Raw genomic sequence first — 18,855 nt, 5'->3', positions numbered from 1 at the left:
CCCCCCACCAACATCTAAAATATTTAAAAAATGGTCAATCTTTAAAGTACCTGGAATGTCCTCATCACCTCTTACTACTCTCAGGGGTAGTCCATCTTGATTTCTCATGGGAAATTCATCACATGGGTACATCTAGTAATGTCCTCATTGCCTTGTGCATAAAATGATTCGAATATTAGAAAACCCCCCCCAAGAAATAATAGTTCAATTGAAACAAACACATGAAAACTAAGAGAGAGAGAGAAATAGGAATCTACTTACCAAAATGTGTTGCCATCATATCTATAGCCATGCTACCTGTTGAGTGAGTTTTATTATTTTTCTGTTGTACCAAGATATCTCTGTTTACATACATACATCCATATACAAAGATCACAAGGGCATGACAACGCAATGCAAATATTATAAGGGCACAACAATGAAATGTAGCGATCATAAGGGCACGAAATTGAAATCCTAGATCTCCACTGATCTCCACAATCCACAAGATCTCTCTCTATACACACATACATACATACATACATACATACATATATACATATATACATACATCTGCATATGCAATTTTATCACCTTGGAAAACTGCATTTGATCCTGCTAGTTGGGAAAAACTAATTGTTCATTTTATTGCACCTAATCTAATGATAATTCTATAGGAATTTGTAATCAACCCAAATAATCAACAACTAGACCAATTTAACTAGGTTATGGCATTTTTCTTTCTAAAATATTTGCAATGATATGTTTTTCTAAAATTTGTTGCCCATTTTTCTTGGTCTACTTTATTTTTGTGCAGGATCTTGAGCTAAGTCAGTTAGCATAGGTTGAGTGAGTTTTATTGTTTTATTATTTGGATTTTGGAATATGGGCTTTGTTTTATCCTTGGATTTGTTGAAATCTTGATTTTAATGAAGTAACGAAGTGGTTTTTAGGGTGGAAATGACTATATAATGAAGAGGAAACATGAAAACTTCAATATTGAAATGAAAGCTATCAAGGATCAAACACCTATGGCAGAGTCACAACACATTGTGAAGTTGATTTGAGATATAAATTAAAAAAAGAAAAAACAACATAAATCATTCCCCATTTGTTCAGATTGTGGAGAGTTGCGTGTGAAAGAGGGTGGAGAGCTCTGAATGTTGGTAAAGATTTCATTGATATGCCCTTGTGATTTCTATATTTAGTTGATGTGTCCTTATGATCTCTACATTTCATTGCCATGCCCTTAGTATAGATCACTAGAGATCTAGGATTTTGTTGTCGTGCCCTTGTGATCTCTGCATTTTGTTGTCATGCCCTTGTGATCTCCATGCCCTTGCTTTGTGATTTTGTTATCATGTCATGCCCTTGTGATCTTTTCACCCTTTGTAGCACTACAACATTTGGGGTCAAATTACGATGACAATTTGCAATGGCGGTGTAATTTGTGGTATTTAGACCCAAATGTAGTAGTTCTTTCTCTACGATTTTCTTTAGGAGGAGAAGAGGTACCTATGTAAATTTTATTTTCTTTTCCTTTTAAATATGTATCTATTTACATTTCCTCTAGTAGATGATTAGAGAAGATTCTCTTTATGTGTATGTATGTGTATATATACATACATACACATATGTGTGTGTATGTATGTATGTATGTATACACATACATACATATACATATGTATATATATGTATATACATACATGTAAACATACATATATAGAGATCACAAAGGTACAACAACAAGATGGAGAGATACAAATATACATACATACATATATACATATATACATACATATATACATACATACATACATATACACATACATACATACATGCATGCATACGTACATCTGCATATGCAATTTTATCACCTTGGAAAACTGTATTTGATCTTTACTCAATCACCAAGAGATAATATGATTTGTAAATATAGATTTATGCATACTTAGTTTGGTATGAATAGTTTTGATTGAATTTTTCTAAGGAGAATGAGTCTACTCATGATGACAATGGCTCCATGTATTGGTTCTTTAGAGGAGAGAGACTTATAGAAGATTAGATGTTTTTTATGGCTATGTGACGATTCATTTGTGTGAATGGTTGATCAAGCAAGTTGCAAAAAATTAGGGTGTCAGTTGTAGGTAGTTTCATTAATTGGATAAGGGAATCAACTTTGAAAAAGGGATGACCAAAATTGGCATGTCTATCCTTATGATAGATGTCTCTATCTCATAATAGAAAATTACCTCAAACGACAAGCAAAAAATTATTAAATATATGGAAAATCAGAAGAATATTCACCTATAATATTTTTGAAGGAGAAAAATATAATAAAAATATAATTTAATGGAAAAATCCATGAGCTATGTGGCTCCACATTGTGGCTATTACACTATCCAGTAGTGGAAACTCTTCACGTTAAATATGAAGATCTTGAAATTAAAAAAAGATAACTATCAGAGATCTATATTTGTGTTTTAGTGATAACAAATATACAATCTAATTTTAAGAAAAGTAATAGTCTTAAATGTATATGATAAAATAAAATAAACAAGAGTACTAGTTGTAGTTGTATAATTCTAGTATTACTGATTATGTTAAACAAAATGTTCAATAAAGCAAGTATGAAGTAACATAAATGGATCATCTGCTAGATCCTATTATGAATTAATGTGAATGCATCTGATCATTACCTGGACGATATTATGCATGAGATCTTAACTCAATAACCAATAGATAATATAATCTTTAAGTACAAATTTTTGCATACTTAGTTTGGTATGAATAAATTCGATTAAATGCAAGGATAATTGCTTGTGTGAACCCAAGACATGAATGATTAATTTAATTTAGCACAAGTACTATGCAAGTGTGTATGTATGCATGTAAAGTAGTTCACTTAGTGAATTGATTTACATACGTATAAGAAAATATGCATACAATCATCATAATCAGTTATCCTTGAATCTAACCAAAGCTTTAGAAAGAGAATGCGAAGGAGCAACTTATGAAAAAGAGCTACATGTTTAGAAAGAAAAGAAAAGAAAATTTACATAGGTACCTCTTCTCCCCTTGAAGAAAATCACAGAGAAAGGGCATGAAGATCACAAGTGAATGACAACAAAATCCTAGATCTCCATTGATCTCCACCAACGTTTAGAGCTCTCCACCCTTGTTCAAATCTTTTGACCCTCTTTTGCGCGCAACTCTCCACAATCAATCAAAACAAATGGGGAATGATTCATGTTGTGTTTTTTTTCTTTTTCTTTTTATAATCCATAATCCACAATCCACATGATCTCTCTATATACATACATACATACATACATACATACACACATACATACATCTATACACATACATACATACATATATACATACGTACATATACATACATACATACATACATACATGCACACGCACACACATGCACGCACACACACACACACACACACGCACACACGCATGCACGCACACACACACACACACACAAACACACACACACACACACACGCGCACGCGCGCACACACACACACACACACACACACACACACACACACACACACACACACACACACACACACACACACAGAAACACATGAAAGCAACACACACACATGAAAACAACATTTCACTTTCTAAGAGTTTACAATTGTTTAACAAAATTAATGTTTTACAAGAAAATGCATCGAAAGAACTATTAGCTTAGAAGCAAGAACATGGTGAAACAATACAAAAAATGCTTGACATGAGAGGTCCGCAAGTGAGGGTGTTGATCAATCTTGAAAAATTGAATGCTGAAATGAAAGCTATTGATGATCAAACACCTATGCTAGAGTTACAACACATTGTGAAGTTGAATTTAGATAAGATAGAGGAAGATATTCATAATTTTGATAATCAAAATATAAGGTATGAGAGAAAAGGAGAAGGAGTGGCTTTAGAAAGAGAATGCGAAGGAGCAACTTTAGAAATAGACTGCACGATAGAAACAACAACTAGACAACATAGATGATATTATGGGAGCCACTGGATTGAATCTAGGAAAGTGTTGTAGTAGGTACTATGATATTGGAATTAATTGCAAGTGTCTTTGAGAATTTACAGTCAAAATATCAAATGCTTATAAGAGTGTTTCAAGTATTGGCATAGTCTCTCTGCAATGATCCCAAGTATCAAATGCTTATAAGAGTGTTTCAAGGTTGGGAACCACTTCAACATCCTTTGCAAGGTTTAGAGGTAATGTCATTATGGCAAAGGATTTTGCAAGGGAATGAGCCTCGTGATTATGACATTTACACAGAAGCAAAACTTGCTTCTTTAATTCCTTACGCTCAACTCTTCACTGAAGTTATTCTTCAATTCTTTGCATATGCAATTTTATCACCTTGGAAAATTATATTTGATCCTGCTAGCTGGGAACAACTGATTCTTCATTTTATTGTACCTGACCTAATGATAGTTCTAAAGAAATTTGTAATCAACCCATCCAATCAACAACTAGATCCATTTAACTGGTTATGGCTAGTTTCTTTCTAAAAATAACTTCTATGATATGTTTTTGTAAAATTACTTGCAAACTCTGCCCATTTTTCCTAGTCTGCATTATTTTTGTGGAGAATGTTGAAGTAAGTCACTTAGCATGAGTTGAGTGAGTTTTATTTTATTATTATTTGAATTCTAGAATATGTATGTAATTGGATCAAATTTTCTGTTGTGTAGCTAATATGTAATAAACACCTTAAAAAAGATCTCTAGATACACATGTTCAAAATGAGATATAAAGAGATACCTTTTTAGAAGGAAAAGAAACCAACATTTACATACCCTTGAAGAAAATCACAAAGCTAGGGCATGGAAACAAAATTGCAGAGCAAGGGCACAACATGACAACAAAATTGCATAGTAAGGGCACAACATGGCAAAAAAATCATTGAGCAAGGCCATGACATCGAAATTGCAGAGCAAGGGCACAAAAATGAAACACATAGATCACAAGGGCATGGCAACCAAATTGCAGAGCAAGGGCACAACAATGAAATGCAAAGATATATCACAGGAAAGAAATGCACCAAACACATATGCACCAAATAATCAACAACTAGACCCATTTAATTGGTTATGGCTTGTTTCTTTCTAAAAATATCTACTATGATATGTTTTTGTAAAATTTCTTGTGAAGTCGACCCATTTTTCATGGTCTGCATTATTTTTTAGCAGGATCTTGAGGTAAGTCACTTAGCACGGGTTGAGCGAGTTTTATTGTTTTATTATTTGGATTCTAGAATATGTATGTAGTTGGATCATATATGTAATAAGCACCTTGAAAAAATCTCTCTAAATATATAAATAGATACATGTTTAGAAGGAAATATAAAGACATACATGTTTACAAGGAAAAGAAAAAGAATTTACATACATACCCCTTCTTGCACTTGAAGAAAAACATAGAGCTAGGGTACATAGATGACAAGGGCACGTCACGAGAATGAAATCATAGAGAAAGGGCACAACATGACAATGAAATCACAAAGCAAGGGCACAACACGACAATGAAATTGCAGAGCAAGGACACGGAAATGAAATGTAGAGATCACGAGGGTACAACAACCAAATGCACTGATCACAAGGGTGCCATGATAATGTTCATAGCTCTCCACCTCTTTCATGTGCAACTCTCTCCAAAATCAAATAGAAAATGATTATCGTGTTTATTTTTTTTAAAGTTTTATGCTTGTGAGGGTGTCACAATTATGATGCCAATGTCAGTATTATGACAACATCGGGGACAATTACAAAAAAGAAAAAGAAAAAGACCACAAATTACATTGCCATCGCAAATTGTCGTTGTAATTTGACCCCAAATGTTGTAGTGACTTTAGCCATAGTGGATAAATTTGAAGAAATAATAATTAAAAATACTTATAGGGAAGACAATAGAGAGGAAGATGCTCTAACTAATAAGGGAGCAGATGGGGAGGAGATTTTACCAAGATAAGTTAGCTTGATGGGTATTATTTAGCAATTTGTTTAACGTAGTTGTCAATTTCTAATAGTTAGTTTTATTTGTGATTGGGAACTTTTGTAATTTACTAAGATTTTTAGGCAAGAGCCTACAACACAATGGTAAATTGTGAGCCTTGTATCTAGGAGTTCTTAAATTCCAGTCTACTCAAGCTTAATAAATGATCATAATAATAATTAATCTTGACTTTGACCTTTTACTAATAAAAAAATTAGTTAATTATACACACACACACATATACATATATATACATACATATATACATACATATATACATACATATATACATATACATATATGTATCTATACACATACATATATACATATACATATATGTATCTATATACATATATGTATACATATACATATATGTATATATATATATATACATATATGTATATATATATATATATACATATATGTATATATATAAATGTAGATATATAATATATGTATATATACATATATATGTATGTGTATGTGTATTTGTGTGTATACATACATATATATATATATATATATATATGTATGTATGTATGTATGTATGTATGTATGTATGTATGTATGTATGTATGTATGTAAATGTACACACATAAAATGTTCAAAGTTATGATTTATAATCTTAAAAGTAAAAATTTAAATAATATATATTTTTTATTTATAAATTTAAACAAATTTTTAATATATAATAAATTATTAATTAGAAACAAATCCTAAAATCAAAACAAGAAATATTTGTAATCTCAACATGAAATGTCCCTTTACTGATTTTTCATGGTATTTCCAGCCTCAAATTAGATCTTTAAAATCAAACAACCAATATTACAAAGATCTACCAATTTCCCAATAAAATCCAAATCGGGTATGTCCAAATTAGTGCCAAAAAACTTCACAACTTCACAAATTATTAATAAATCTGAGAATGGACATTTGTACAGAAATTTCAGCAGCATAGCAGCCTAAAAAATGACATTTTCAGATTTGTATAGCTTTAACACAACAACTCACAAATGTAGGACAAAACTATGCTCAATCGGGCTCCCGAAATTAACACACAATGCCCGGAAACACCACAAAAACACCCATAAACTATCTCAGAAGTTTAATCACGACCCAATACATATATTCAGCTCTATTTTAACATCTTAAAGTCTGAAATACAATAGCAACCCAAACTGATATGAAACACTCAACTGAAAACACCAAACTCAAACCAAAAACAACCCCGAAAACCCACAAATCGGCACTATTCAGCACAAAGGCAAACTCTGTATGAGCATGCACATGGAATGGCTTCAAACTCCCATCCTTAGCCTTCCTGAAAACCTACAAACTCCCGTTCTTGGGTCTCCTTCTCCACAGGTTTGGCAGCCTCTGAAGAACAACAAGAAAATTAGCAAAAATCAAGTTCTGGAATGAGTCCAAAATGCCTCCAAACCCCTTTTAAAGAGGGCATAACCCTAACTCACGTCCAAGAGGGGTTAATAAAATATAATTTAATAATAATTTTTATTTATTAGTCCATTGGTTTCCAAAGATTAGCCCTTTTTTTCTGACTTCACTTTTTTGGAGCCTGCCTGCCTTAGCAAAGTTTATTTATTTTTAATTATTTGAATAGGGGACATGACAAGTCCTCCCCTCCCAAATATTTCTTGTCCTCAAGCAATGAAGGTTGGAATTCCCAAGAATATGTGCTCTTTCCCAAGTTGCATCCTCTAGTGGTAATCCTTTCCATTTGACCAAATGCTCTATGACGCTCCTATTTGTCAACCTTTTCTCTCTTGTATCCAAAATCTCTTCTGGTATCAAAACTAATTTCCCTTCATCATCAAGAGGTGGTAATTCTGTAGATACTATGGTTTGCTGGCCTAGAACCTTTTTAAAGCAAGATACATGAAAAATATTATGTATTTTGCTGTTTGGTGGGAGCTCCAATTCATAAGCTACCTCTCCTACCTTCTTGATGATTTTATAAGGCCCATAGAACCTTGGCTTGAGTTTCTCTGCCACACTCCTCTTCAAGATGCTTTGCTTATATGGCTGCAACCTAACAAATACCAAATCTCCCACCTCAAAAGATCTTTCAATCCTTTTCTTGTCAGCATATATCTTTTGTTGGTTCTGTGCATGTTGTAGATTATCCTTGAGGGACCTTATTATGTCTTGGCTTTGCTTGATGAAATCACTTGCTGTGGGTACTCTGCTATCGAAAAGTATTAGATCAACAAAGGAAAGGGAATCATAACCATAAAGAGCACGAAAAGGAGGCATACCAATAGACATGTGATGAGATGTATTGTAACAATACTCCCCTAGGTGTAACCATTTCACCCAAGCATGTTGTTGATTGGAAACATAGTTCCTCAAATATCCCTTTATCCATTTATTAACTATCTCTGTTTGTCCATCTGTTTGAGGGTGATAGCTAGTACTGGGAGTGAGTTCAGTTCCTGCCAAATGAAAGAGCTCCTTCCAAAAAGAGCTGAGGAATCTACTGTCTCGGTCACTAAGAATGTTTCTAGGCAAACCATGTAATCTAAAAATTTCCTTGAAGAACAATTCGGCCACTTGTGATGCCTTGAAATCAGATGTGATAGGAAAGAAATGTGCATACTTAGTTAGTCTATCTACCACCACATATATGCAATCCTTACCTTGAACCTTGGGCAACCCAGTGATGAAATCCATGGAAATACTTTCCCATTTTTGTTCGGGAATAGGAAGTGGCTGCAACAACCCTGCAGGAAAATTTTGCTCACTCTTGCTTTGTTGGCATACCATACATTCCTTAATGTGTTTAAGGACATCCTCCTTCATACCCGTCCATGAAAACTGCTCTCGAATTTGCCTGTATGTCTTGAAGTATCCCTGATGACCAGCCAAAGGTGTGTCATGAAAGGCCCTCAATATCCTCTCCTTAGTCTTTGACCCTGGCACTAAGAAGATCCTGTTCTTGTAATAAATCAATTCATCAACAACCTTGTACCTGTTATCATCCACTAACTTATCCAAAATCTTGGTGGCAAATGAATCTTTAGCATACTCTAAAATTATGGAGACTTTCCAATCAGCAGAGATAGATGATAAGGAACACAAACTGGGCTTTCTTGAGAGAGCATCAACAACCACATTATTCTTTCCTTTCATGTATTCAATATCAAAATCATAAGCTTGCAATTTGCTTACCCATTTTTGCTGACGATCATTCAAATCCCTTTGGTTCAAGAAGAACCTGAGGCTATTATGGTCTGTCTTTACAATGAATCTCCCACATACCAAATATTGTCTAAACTTATGAAGTGCATGCATGATTGCCAACATTTCCTTATCATAGATGGAGTAACCTTTCTCTGATTGATTTAATTTTCTACTCTCAAATGCTATTGGATGTCCCCTTTGAGTTAGGACAGCCCCTATACCTTCTCCAGAAGCATCACATTCAACAACAAAAGGTAAAGAAAAATCTGGAATTGCAAGCACAGGGCATGAACTCATTACCTCCTTAAGCTTATCAAATGTTTTTTGTGCCTCTTCTGTCCAAACAAAAGCTCCTTTCTTTGTCAAATCAGTCAAGGGGGCAGAAAGCTGAGAAAATCCCTTGGCAAATCTCCTATAGTAGCTACACAACCCGAAGAAACCTCTCAACTGTGTAAGATTAGTGGGTGGAGGCCAATCCAAAATTGCCTGGATTTTTTGTTGATCAACCTGTACTCCTTTAGAGCTTATAATATGTCCCAAATATAGGATCTCTGTCAAACCAAACTCACATTTAGATAGCTTAGCATAGAAGAATTGCTGCTCCAAGATTTCCAAAACAGTGTCTATGTGCTTTAGATGCTCTTCCCATGTTTTACTGTATATCAAGATATCATCGAAAAATACCAAAACAAATTTTCGAAGATGCTGACTGAATACCTTATTCATACAAGATTGGAATGTTGCAGGTGCATTAGTAAGTCCGAATGGCATAACAAGAAATTCAAAGTGCCCATAGTGACATCTGAAAGCAATCTTTTCCACATATTCACTCCTCATTCTGATTTGATGGTAGCCTGATCTTAAGTCAATTTTTGAGAAGTATACAAAACCATGTAACTCATCAATGAGTTCATCTATGCGTGGTATGGGATACCTATTTTTTATGGTCTTCTTGTTTAGAGCCCTGTAGTCTATACACATTCTCATTGTACCATCCTTTTTCTTGACAAGTACCACCGATGATGCAAATGGACTAGAGCTAGGCCTTATGAATCCCATGTCCAGGAGTTCTTTTATAGTTTTTTCAATTTCTTCCTTATAACCTCTTGGATGGCGGTATGGGGTTGTTATAACCGGTTTGGCACCCTGTTCTAACTCTATAACATGCTCAAAACCTGTATCTGGTGGTAATCCTGGAGGCAAATCATTGAAAACTATACTATGCTTATCAAGAATATTTTGAATTTCAAAATGGAAATTACCTTGATTCTTTGGAGAGCTTGTTGGTTGGATTATGACTCCTGCTGCCCATGTTACTTGTCCTCTTCAAAAAGTCCTCTCCATCCTCTTTGCAGAGACTGCCTTAGGTGCTCCATTCGATAACCCTCTCAATATGACTTCTTTCCCATTGGAATGAAATTTAAACTCCATAGTTTGATGGTTCATGTAATAGCCTCCGATAGAGTGCAACCATTGAACACCCAATACAAGATCTGTCTCCCCAATACCAACCACATAGAAGTCATTACATAACTCATAATCTCCTAAGGTCATCTTGAGTTGTTTCACCACCCGTGTGCAAGGCATAGTGAATCCATTAGCTACAGTAACATTGAATCCCTCAAAATCTTTTGCTTTAAGCCCTCTTTTCATAACAAATCCCTCATCAATAAAATTGTGAGTTGCCCCACTATCAAGAAGAACGGTCAACCTTTGCCCTGCTAGTACCCCTCGAATTCGAAAGGGATGGTATCTTGGGACTCCTAATAATGATGCTAAAGTGCCATCCTTGCTGATTTCTTTTCCTTTCTCTTCTTCTACCTCCTCCTTAGTATCATGAAATTCCTCATGCTCATCTGAATCAGATTCTGAAGCAACTTCAATATAGTGCACTTGACCTTTCCCCAAACATCTGTGTCCTGGAACCCATGGTTCTCTACAAGTAAAACAAAGCTTTTTCCTTCGTAATTCACTCCTAGTCTCTTCATCTACCTTATTTTTTGCCACATTTGTCACATCTTTTGGTGGCAGTGTTGGGAAAGTCTTTTTCTAAAAATTTCCCTTATGTTGCCAAAGATTTGGGGGTTTTTGATTAGTGATTGATTTCATAGGCACACAAGTTTCAAGTTGCAAGCTTCTTTTGATAGCTTCCTGTAAGGTTGAGGGTGAGAAAGCCTTAACCAAACCCTTAACAGAATCTTCTAAACCATCAAGAAAAAGATAAACGACCCTCTTTTCACTCATATCAGGTACCATAACAACCACTTTTTGAAATTCTTCTATATACTCATTAACTGATTTGGTTTGCTTCAACTTTGACAATTCTTTAAAGTACTCTTCATCATCCTTGAGGTCAAATCTATCTATCACTCTTTGACTGAAATCTTCAAATGTAGTTACCTGATCGTGACCTTGAGTAGTCATTCCATGATACCACCAATCATAGGCTGCATCTTCCAAGTGTAGACTTGCAAATTGAACAGCATCACTCTCTTTCATGGGGTTAAGTGTGAAGAAAGTTTGTAATTTTTGTAGCCATGCTCTAGCTGAAATTTTATTTGTTCCATCAAAAGTAGGTGCTGTAAACTTGCTTATTTTATTTTTGAGCTCTCTTCCACTTGTGTCATGCTCCCTCCTGTTCTCTTTCTTGGGCATCAAAGTGTTCATTATATCCACATATTCTCTAAAAGGAACTGAACTACGAAAATCATCATCTAAACCATTATAAGTAGCTCTTAATGTAATCAAGTTACCTGTAACCTCTTCCACTGGATTAATGGTTGGATTTGGTACTGGTGGCTCATCTGCAGGCAAGAAGATAGTTTTGGTTGATTTAGATGGTGTGGATCTCCCATTTCTTGGCTCCTTTGACGTACTCCCTTTCTCATTAATAGATGCAATTCCTTGTAATTTTTCTGTCAATATTCGCAAAGCCTCTCTAGTTTCCGCCAAACCATCCACTGTTTGCTTCTGAGTATTTTGGATGTCTTGGAAGAATTTCTTTGCCATCTCATCTGGATCAGGCATACTTTTTTCTTCCTTGGATTTTGTACTTTTGCTTTCAACTGGGGGTTTGATCAAAATTTCTTTATTCTTTTCTCGCTACAAATATCTTTTTTCTCTTTCACTTAGTTGCATGCGATCATAAATTTTGACTTGCAACTAATTAGAAGCAACATGCAACCATAAAATATGACATGCAATATCTGGGTAGTTGTCAAAACTGACATGCAAGATCTGGGTAGTTGTTAAAACTGACATGCAACTTCTACAAACCCTCAGGCTGGCAAGATCACGGCTCTGATACCACTGAAATGTCCCTTTACTGATTTTTCATGGTATTTCCAGCCTCAAATTAGATCTTTAAAATCAAACAACCAATATTACAAAGATCTACCAATTTCCCAATAAAACCCAAATCGGGTATGTCCAAATTAGTGCCAAAAAACTTCACAACTTCACAAATTATTAATAAATCTGAGAATGGACATTTGTACAGAAATTTCAGCAGCATAACAGCCTAAAAAATGACATTTTCAGATTTGTATAGCTTTAACACAACAGCTCACAAATGTAGGACAAAACTATGCTCAATCGGGCTCCCGAAATTAACACACAATGCCCGAAAACACCACAAAAACACCCATAAACTATCTCAAAAGTTTAATCACGACCCAATACATATATTCAACTCTATTTTAACATCTTAAAGTCTAAAATTCAACAGCAAACCAAACTGATATGAAACACTCAACTGAAAACACCAAACTCAAACCAAAAACAACCCCGAAAACTCACAAATCGGCACTATTCAGCAAAAAGAAAAACTCTGTATGAGCATGCACATGGAATGGCTTCAAACTCTCGTCCTTAGCCTTCCTGGAAACCTACAAACTCCCGTTCTTGGGTCTCCTTCTCCACAGGTTTGGCAGCCTCTGAAGAACAACAAGAAAATTAGCAAAAATCAAGTTCTGGAATGAGTCCAAAATGCCTCCAAACCCCTTTTAAAGAGGGCATAACCCTAACTCACGTCCAAGAGGGGTTAATAAAATATAATTTAATAATAATTTTTATTTATTAGTCCATTGGTTTCCAAAGATTAGCCCCTTTTTTTCGACTTCACCTTTTTGGAGCCTGCCTGCCTTAGCAAAGTTTATTTATTTTTAATTATTTGAATAGGGGACATGACACAACAATATCTATTTTAGCTTTGGATTTGATTGTTTTGTTCCAAAGTTTAGGAGAAATGACTATCTTGATTTACATCTTTCAAATTCAAAGTTCTACAAAACAAAGTTGGAATCCATTTTATTAAACTCCAATATCAAATCAACACATATATTTCAGTTTAAGGTTAAATTTCTTATGCTTTTTAACAACATTTTATTCCTAAATATTAAGAAAAGAAAAACTAAGAAATTTATTTTCTTCCTAAATTTTAAGGGAAGAATAACCATGAAATTTCTATAATTTTGAACAAGACATACATTATTCCACATTCTCTCAAATTTCTAGAGAAAGCCTAACAATCAAATCAAGAAATTTAGAGATTCTCAAGACATAGGCATTTCAGTTTAGAGATTCTCAAGACATATTTATTTCAGTTTAGGATTTAGTTTCTTTAGTTTCTAAATTATAGCAAAAGAAAAACCAATAAGTTTTTTTGTACATATGCATTTCAATTGAGAATTTGATTTCTTTGTTCCTAGATTGTAGTAGAAGAAAAACCAACCCATTTCGTTTGTCCCTAAATTTGAATAGAAGAAAAACCAAAAAATTTGCATTTTCGGATAGAGAAAAGACATACATTTTAGTTTAGGGTTTGATTTTTTTGTTCCTAAATTGTAGTAGAAGAAAAATCAATAAATTTCTTTTGCATAGCATTTCAATCAAGGGTTTGATTTTTTCCATTTGTAAATTGTAGCTTAAGTAAACCAACAAATCTCTTTGGTCCCTAAATTAAACAAAAGAAAAACGAAAAACATGCATTCACTGGGAGAAATCAAATTTGACCTTGCTTTCATTTTGTGAGTCACCCACTACAAACCCAATCTAGCCGCCAACAAAACTAGTCACCTACCACAAACTTAGTCTCCTCTCCAACATAACTAGATCATAACAACAATCAAAATACCCACTACAAAACCACTCTGCTCTGCGACATAACTAGAGAATAAGAATGTTGGCAAAACATCCACTACAAACTCACACTGCTTTGCTACATAACTAGATAATAACAATGATAGTCATAATACCCACTACAAACTCAATTGCATTGCAAGATAACTAGGACATAACATCGATGCACAAAATATCTACTAGAAACCTAACTTGTTGTGTGACATAACCATATAACAAGTATGACAACCAGAAATAACCATTAGAAAGAAATAACCATTAGAAATCAACTCTGTTATGTAATAGTAGCACACAATAACAACATAGAGAACAAGAAATGATAGTTGAAACTAACAAAAATGCCAAATTGGCACCCACAAAACACTCATAATGTGACTTAGGAAAAGCTCTCATCATTTGAGGTGCAAAACATGTAGGTAGATGATACCAGAGTAAGAGTGAAAGAAGATGATATATTTATTTTGCAATAGGGGGAGATTGGGTGATACTTTTTTATGGAATGACCCACATACAATGATATCCATTCAAGCTATAGGGACATTCTAGAAGTAGGCAATTTAAGTACTCTTTTAGAGGAAACACAACTAGAGATGACAACAACTTTCCAAAGGCCTCAAGTTTTTACACCTTATTTCTAGGGGGTGTAATTTTTTCTAGGTCCCATAAATTGCTTTGACCTCTCATTATTGAAATCTTTCACTCATTTACTCCCCTACTAACCAAGCAACACACACATTACATTGAATAACAAATCAACACCTCTTGCTCTCTGGCGATGCATCGTGTTTAGTAAGAAATCTATTAGGTGAACACACAATTGATATGAGGAAAACCTATAGAAAATGCTATTGACAAAAGATAAAATATGATAGTTGACAATTTCCCAATGGCCAATCCATACACACAATCACATTTCCTTTTTGTATTTGTTAATTTTTTTAGACAGATTGTGTTCCTATTTTTACATCAACATTTGAGATCACTTTTAATTGATTATCAAATTAAGAGAATAAAGGTTCACACTACTTTCTCGATAATTAAGATTTGAACATAACAATTTCTTAATATTGAAAACTAAAACATACCATCAAAATAATGTGTTTGCTTTTGATTGGAGGAGCATAGATGAAATTTAGGAGTAAAAGCTTTCAATTTAAAAAATCCATAAAACTGGGTAGTGGCTACGGTGTAACTTATATGCACCCAGACTAGTGTTAAATAGTCTAAAGTATTTAATATACAAATGAAATACACTCGAGTAATGGCAATGGTGCAACTTATATGAGTTAAATATACAAATGAAATACACTCAAAAAGGTGCATATAAGTTGCACCCTCGAGAGTGCCCCGTTAGGTTGAAGATGATATGTGATTATTTTTGTGGACGAGATTTCTTCTTTGCATAGAGAATTAAAATCATAGGCTTGCTATTTCATCTATTTTTTCCGATGGCTTTAAACAATCTGTGTGCATGGCTGTAACAGTGCCATCATCGGGATTGTTCCCATATCCTCATTGCAAAACCAAAATATTTCATCCTTGCACTGTCAACGACCGTAAATTGTGGAATAATATCAATAAATCTCTTCATCATTTTGTGGGTTGTTCAACTGGTAATGCGTCCGCTTTCACTGAAGGAATCCAACCCAAGCTTAAACCAATCGTCCCAGACAACATACAGGAAAATCCAGAAGATTCGATCACCGAAACAATTAAGAATCTCTGTAAAGAAGGGAAATTTCGCGTCGCCCTAGATATTTTCTATATTCTGAAGAAACGCCAAGATGTTATTGTAGACAGTGAAGTATATGCTGTTCTTCTGGAGGGGTGCTACGACATGAGAGCTGTGGAAGAGAGCATGAGACTGCATCGCCACATGGTGGAAGCGGGGATTGAAGTGGATTCTTCTCTGAAAGCAAAACTTGTGGCGATGTATGCCAATAATGGGAAGCTGTTGAATGCACGTCAAGTGTTTGAAAAAATGCCTGAACGAGGTTTAGTAACATGGAATGTGTTAATTGGAGGTAATGTAAAGCACGGGCGTAGTGATGAGGCTCTGAGACTGTTTTGTGAGATGATAGAGGAAGGTGTGGGGATGGACGGTTATACGATTGCGAGCGTTCTTAGAGCGTGCGCTTCAGAAAATGAACTTGGGTTGGGAGGGCAGGTCCATGGTTGTGTTGTTAGAATGGAGTTTCTTAAAAATGTGTATGTGGAAAGTGCTCTCCTTGATATGTATGTTAAATGTGGGAGAACTACAGATGCACGTAAAGTGTTCGACAAAATGCCCAAAAAAAATGTGGTGTCTTGGAATGCCATGATTGCAGGATATTCTCACCATGAGTGTGAAGAGGAGGCTCTGAGATTGTTTGGTGAAATGCAGTCTGCAGGGGTGAAGGCAGACCATTTCACCTTTCCGACCATTCTTCGGAGTTGCAGTCGGTTGGCATTGCTTGGACAGGCGAAGCAGGTTCACGGAGTTGTGGTTAGGTATAATCTAGAGCTGGATATTGTTATGGGGAGCGCGCTTGTGGATTTGTATACCAAATGGGGAAGGGTAGAATATGCCCGCGCAATGTTTGACAAAATGCCTGAGAAGAATATTATCTCTTGGAATGCAATGATTGCAGGATATGGCAGTCATGGACGAGGGAAAGAAGCTGTACTGCTTTTTCAGAAAATGCGAAGAGAGGGGCCAAGACCAAACCATGTTAGCTTATCAACTATTCTGTCTGCATGCAGCTATTCTGGTTTGGTTGATGAAGGATGGCATTACTTCGATAACATGAGGCAGGATTATGGTATTTCTCCAAGAGCAGCGCATTATGCCTGCATGGTTGAAATTATTGGTCGCAGTGGGCACTTGGATGATGCTTATGATTTCATCAGAAAAATCCCTATCAGGAATAACGCATATGTGTGGGGTGCTTTGCTTGGTGCTTGCAGAATCCATGTAAATGTAAAGCTAGGAGAAGTGTCTGCAAAACATCTCTTCGAGCTGGAGCCTAACAATATTGGAAATTATCTAGCGATGCTTGACATCTATGTTGCCGCAGGAGAGAAAGAGGATGCAGCAAGGTTGAGGAAAATGGTGGAAGATAGGGGATTGATTCAGGTGTCAGAATGCAGCTGGATTGAGGTCAAGGGGCAGGTTCACATGTTCGTTACGGGAGACAGGTTACACCCACAAAGAGAAGAGATCTATGCGTTGTTGAAGAAGATGGTCAACGAGTTGAAAGAAGCAATGCATGAGCCTAGGCCAGGCTTACTGCTGCCGCATATAGAGCAGCAGCAGGAAGAGTTATGTTATCACAGTGAGACGCTTGCAGTTGCATTTGGTCTTATTAGCTTCAATCACTCCACATCTTTCCAGGTTTTTCAAAATCATCGTATTTGTGCTGATTGCCATAGCACTGTTAAGTTTATCTCCAAGGTTGTTGATCGAGAAATTGTTGTTCGAGATCCTAAATGCTTTCATCATTTCAAAGGAGGATTGTGTTCTTGCGGGGATTATTGGTGAACCTTATTCAAAAAATCAGCCATCTGCTGTCGGAAATATTGTTTTGGATTGTACTTCAATTTTGAATATAAATCTGGACTACTTAACATCTGTCAATAAACTTGACGGGGCTGCTGATTGGGTTGCATTTAGATCACAAAAGATCTTCTGGTGTGCAATCTTGTCTGTTAAACTCTAAAAAAAGGATAGGGTTATGTATTCATAGGGTACATTATGTAGGATAACATTGGTAACTGAAAAAAACTGTCAATATGGAAGCAGACTAGCATTTTGAATAATGACTAGCTTACTGTAATTTGCCAGGTAATGTAACCTAGATTTCTTTCTTGGTTATATTACTTTTAGTTGGCTGGTGACATTACATTCTTTTTCCTTTTTTCAACAGCAGCACAAAATTTGTCTTCAAATGACTCTTTGAGTGAATTTAGAAGAAAACAAATGTAATGAGGAATAGCAATGTGAAATTATGTATTATCCAATAGAGTTGTGGCAACATGAGTTTTTTCAAACCCTAGAAAGGCGTCTTATTGACCATGTACTTTGGACGTGTTTAAGAATAAATTTTATTAGGCCAGCCAATGGTTAATTTTGGATCAATTTGTCCAGTTGTTATAACCATCATGTACATATATTCATATGTTTTTTCTGTCCCTTTATATGTTTCACCATCTTATTAATTCAATGATTAATTAATTGTACCATAATTTTGACCAGCTTTCTGCTGTTTAAAGATTTAGGGTTTCAGTGAATAGTATTTTTTGGGAAGAGATCAATTTGTAAATGTGTACTTATTATTTATGCATTAGCATTTAGCATCAGGATGTAGGGGTTATGCTCTGCAAATCAAGATGGAATGAAAATTTCGTGTGGTTCACAGTGGGGGTTTAAACTTTAAAGTGAAAAGGTAGCAAATCCAAAGCTAAGGAAAAATGCATGATCTTTTGGGGAAGTTGAGGAGAATTCTATTCTGTGAAAATTGAAATTATT

At 35.1% G+C, this 18,855-nt stretch overlaps 1 pseudogene across 1 annotated transcript; it reads left to right on the top strand.

Moving 5' to 3' along the window:
• The first annotated feature begins 15,680 nt into the window (after positions 1-15,680).
• Positions 15,681-18,465, top strand: LOC149540860 (pentatricopeptide repeat-containing protein At3g24000, mitochondrial pseudogene; annotated as a pseudogene). Its single transcript, XR_016356449.1, has one exon. The product of XR_016356449.1 is annotated as a pentatricopeptide repeat-containing protein At3g24000, mitochondrial pseudogene (transcript).
• The last annotated feature ends 390 nt before the right edge of the window (positions 18,466-18,855 follow it).

The sequence above is a fragment of the Cupressus sempervirens genome, chromosome 9 (genome assembly GCF_028749045.1).
Source record: "Cupressus sempervirens isolate cs-2001-9-10 chromosome 9, ASM2874904v1, whole genome shotgun sequence".
Classification (NCBI taxonomy): Eukaryota; Viridiplantae; Streptophyta; class Pinopsida; order Cupressales; family Cupressaceae; genus Cupressus; species Cupressus sempervirens.
Note: the sequence above shows the minus strand (reverse complement) of the source record. Positions and strands in the feature narration are given on the sequence as shown.